A 5,060-nucleotide genomic window follows, 5' to 3' on the forward strand; every position below is an offset into this window, starting at 1 on the left:
GCTGAATGAATGAACAGAAGCAAAATGAGGATATAAACCTGTGTTTGGATTGTATCATTTCTAATCAGAAAACTAGCATGTGAGGGAGAAGGCTAGAATAGAAGTGTTTTTCATCCTTTGCTCCCCAGATGTTGTTGGACTACAACCTTCATCATCCATAGCCAGCATGGCCAATGGTCAAGGATGATGGGAGCTGAGGCCCAACAATGCCTGGGGACTTGAGGCTGAAGAACACTGGAAAGAAACCTTTTTTCCCTGAAATCTAGTTTTATACTAGTGAGACTTTTCTTTATGGAGGAGCAGCAATTCATGAGAGATCAAGAACTCCCTTCTTTTCCCCTGCGACTACAGCCTTCCACAGGGAGGTAAGGCATCAAACCTCTTCACTGTGTAATATAGCAGGTTGATAGAAGTGTCTTGCAGCAAGGGGCTGGGCAAAGTGGTTGTTGTGTTGTTGCTTTTTTAGTTCTGTATTTAATAATGAATTTAATTAATTAATTAATTAATTAATTAATTAATTGATGCATTGAAAGATGTTCCAATTTACCATGAAAATAACTTTTGCTTGCAGCTAACTCATAGGTAGCACTGGATGGGATTGAGGAAAGAGGCAACTCTCGACAGTGAGTGGATGCATGGAGAGGAGATCAAGCCTTCAAAGATTATTCGGCAGGGAAGGCTTTCCAAAGCCTTCTGTTTACCTGCAAGCAATTTCTGTACATATAATTTGTGTCTGTTTTGTTTCTCCAAACTGAAGGTGCCAGTTTATCTCTATAAGACAGCTGTGTGGGAAATAAAGCAGCAACAACCGTTCCACCAAAATAAATTTCCCCACATTGCATCATGGGAGGACCTAAGCCTGGCTGGAACAACTTGTGACCTACCGAGATGGATCCAGACCATCAGCCATCTCCCATAGACTGCCAGATGCCTGACAGCCATTTGTTTCCAGGCGCCAACAACACTGAGGTGTTTATTGGGCTACTTGTGGATCACCATACATTAGGGTTGCCACACAAGTAGTGTCCAGGAGGAAATGACCAGGAAAATCCGGATGTATGGCAACCCATATCAAAATGCGAATTTCCTAAAAAATATGGGCCATAGATTATTTAATAGCTCATGGCTATTTAATAGGCCTGGGGAAAGTGGAATGTTTTTGTCTGGTGTCTAAAGACGTAATGAAGATTTCTGGGGAGAACGTTGCACAATGGGGAGCCACCACAGAAAAGGTCTCTTGTTGCCACCCTCTGAACCTCTCTGGGAGTGGAGAGATAGAGAAGGGTCTCAGATGACAAGTGCAAGATCTCCCTCTCAGGAACTGGTAGTGATCCTGGTAATATGAAGCCAGTGAAGCAGGCCTGCCCAACCAACAGCTACTGTCTTGAGCACAAATATTGTATAGAAATAAACCAATTTGATTATGGCTATCCTAGACTGCTTTTCGTCTTCTTCCTTCTGGGGGAAATGTCTTTCTTAGATTATAGAATCATAGAATCATAGAGTTGGAAGAGACCACAAGGGCCATCGAGTCCAACCCCCTGCCAAGCAGGAAACACCATCAGAGCACTCCTGACATATGGTTGTCAAGCCTCTGCTTAAAGACCTCCAAAGAAGGAGACTCCAACACACTCCTTGGCAGCAAATTCCACTGTCGTACAGCTCTTACTGTCAGGAAGTTCTTCCTAATGTTTAGGTGGAATCTTCTTTCTTGTAGTTTGGATCCATTGCTCCGTGTCCGCTTCTCTGGAGCAGCAGAAAACAACCTTTCTCCCTCCTCTATGTGGCATCCTTTTATATATTTGAACATGGCTATCATATCACCCCTTAACCTCCTCTTCTCCAGGCTAAACATGCCCAGCTCCCTTAGCCGTTCCTCATAAGGCATCGTTTCCAGGCCTTTGACCATTTTGGTTGCCCTCCTCTGGACACGTTCCAGTTTGTCAGTGTCCTTCTTGAACTGTGGTGCCCAGAACTGGACACAGTACTCCAGGTGAGGTCTGACCAGAGCAGAATACAGTGGCACTATTACTTCCCTTGATCTAGATGCTATACTCCTAAAAATTATTAATTTTACCCTAAATCATAATTTTCTTTCTCTAGGCAAATCCTTCTGGATTTTTCTTCTGTGTTTCACTGTGTTGTGTTTTCTCTTTGCTTTTCTTGGTTTTGATCTAATCTCATTAACCACTCCTTTGGTTTCTTTTAATGGCTTGCTTTCCCGAGCCCCATTCTGCTATTGGTATCTCTCAACGTTCTGCTTTCAAATATATTTTCTTCCCTTCAGTTTCATTATTTCTTCATTTGTATCGATTTTAGGCGAGGTATATTGAGTTGCATTGTTGTATCTTTAAATTCCACCTCTTTCTTCTTCTGTCCTTCAAAATGTATAAGTACTACCTGATGGCTATTTCATCATGGTTGTCTCACCATAAACCAAAGATCAATATGCAGAAAACTGAACAGATTCATTTTTCTTCCTAAACCTTCTCTGTCTTCTTCTGTCTGACTATAATGCTTCTCTCTGCCATATTCTCTGCAGCAAGTCTGCAGTTCTGCAATTATTTTTGACAGCACTTTCTTTTGCTCCTCATTTCTGCTCTTCTTAAAAACGTATCAACTTTTCCTTCCTCATAATTCCAATAGCCATTCCTTTTGAAGCATTGATTCTGCTAAGGCTGCAAACATAATGTGTGTGCATGGGGAGCAGAAAAGTGTGATTCAACAAAAATATTCAATGCCCTTGCTAGGCTTGAGCTGGCAAAGGAGGAACATGGAAAAATGCAGTTCATTCTTCTATTTGTTTCCTGCATTTATTTATTTTTTAAAAAGGTTCCACTCCTATTAGAAATATTTGAATTTCTGGGCATGCTGGTAGACTGGGGGGGGGGTGGCTTTGGAGCTTTCAGGGTTATAACCAATGAAGTTGTCTCATTAGTGCAAGGACTTTCACCTTTGCAATGGGACTTGCTTCCCATCTCTTCTTCCCCTGAGTCACCCCTCACCCTCCCAAACCTGTTTTGGGATTTCCTCCATACCTACGGAGCAGATTTGTAGAGGTACGGGGGAAGGGAGAGGAAGCATTGTTCTGCAGGGAGAAGTCCTTATGCTAGCAGAATTTCATTGGCTACAACTCTCAGTTCCAAGCCACTTCCCAGAACACCCCCCAGAATATCCCCTTTTTGGCCTACAAATGTTGGAGCTTGGATGTTGGTTGGGTCAGAACTTCAGAGAAACTAATGGCAGAGTGGGATGGTCCAATATTGGATCTCTCTCTTTGATGCTGGAGTTCTCTCTCCTAAATTGGAGACTGAGATCTGATCTGAATTATTAATCAACCAACCAACCAATCAATCAAATTTGCATACCACCCTTTATTCATAGATCTCAGGGCGGTTTGCAACAATTTAATGTTGGAGAGACCAAGAAAAAGCTTTTATTTAAGATTCTCCTTGTTGGCAAATACTACACAGGTAGCATAGAAGGAACGATCAGGCTTAACTAGAATGATCTAAAATCAGACATTTGCCTGGACATTTAGATTTCATAAATACACACATGCCATTCAGTTTAACCTAGTGCTCGAATTACAGGTGGGGACAGAAAGTGTCTGGCCCCAGCCCCCTATCTTTCATGATGCCCCTCAGCTACTGATGATGGGCTTGATTTGGCTAAAATGCAGGATGGGAAAGTATGGCAGATGGGGGTGGCAGTAGCCTCCTGTTAAAACACATCCCCTTCGGCAGATGTCCTCTGGCATATAGCTCCCAGGATGACTTCCTGGGGAATCTAAGTCTGTATTCAGGGTAGGGTTTGGACACAAGCAGCCATCTCCAAATGCCACCTCATTTTCTGGTAGAGAACTGGGTGCGGCTGCTTTGGTTCCATTTTGGGGGCCAAGAGTTGATCCTTAAAATGGTTTGTGGGCAGACAAGGGAGTTTATGCTAAGTTTCTTTTCAGACATACTCTGGGAAGGAAGATAGTAGCAGTCTGAGCTCTGCTGTTGCTGTTGTGTTACCAGAAAGCCAGAGTAAGGAATCTCTTTGCCACCACATAAGCTCTTCCTTCCCCACCCCTCCAAATTTTGTGCCATCCTTTTCCCTCCCACTTCAGGATTCAGCCAAGCTGCCCCCACCCAAATCAGGAGACTATCAAAAGAAAAATGGGGGAGACCCAGTCCTAATTCAGTCTCTTATTATCTGTAGAACTGATTGTTTGAGTATTCTTTCATTTAGTGTTCTTGTTTATTCTCTTAAGCCTTTAATATCTGTCTCAATGGGATTCTCCTGTTCGCTTCATTTTCTTTTCCTTATGGGTTGATTGTCTTTCCCCTTTATATATTGATTTGTATTGATTCTCTTTCTTATCAAATTCCATCGAGTTTTTCCTTTTCTTTTTGCAAAGGGCCCAAGCCTGCAATCCCAACCCCACTTATCTGGGAGGAAGCCCTATTGAATTCAGTATGGCTTACTTCTGAACAGACACAATTAGGGTTGTGTTGTTCATTCTTATTACTTTGTATCTCTGTTTTCTTCTCTGTATCTCTACTCTTGAAATCTGAAGGTTCTTTTTCATCCTCACCTCTCACATGCTGCTATTTGGATCACTTCTTTTTATCTCTGTTCTGTATGCCCAGAACATCTTTTCAGCATTGATCCAACTGGTCTCTTCCTTTATTTAAGAAGTTACTGGGGAAACTCATATTTTAACCCTTGCTTTTCTTTCATGATTATCATGATTAATGTTTGACAGCTACAATCTCTCTTCCCTCTAAATTCCTTTTCCTTGTATGTTGTGTTTTATTAGATAGTATGTCTGTTGGCAGAGCCATGTCTCTTTAATTTTTGTATGGTGCTAATACGCATTGCATTGCAGAATGATTTCAATGATGATGGTTGACAATGCTCCATTTGTCCTACGTGCAAGGGGTGGGAGGGAGATGAGAAATAAGAGAAATGGCTCTGCTGTTTACTGATGCAAAACTCTTTATTGTAGTTCAATGTGTTTCAAGGAAAAACACTCATTTGAGAGCAGTGGAATGAGCCATGGCATTTAAACC

This window comes from Podarcis cretensis (assembly GCF_951804945.1).
Source record: "Podarcis cretensis genome assembly, chromosome: 17".
Classification (NCBI taxonomy): Eukaryota; Metazoa; Chordata; class Lepidosauria; order Squamata; family Lacertidae; genus Podarcis; species Podarcis cretensis.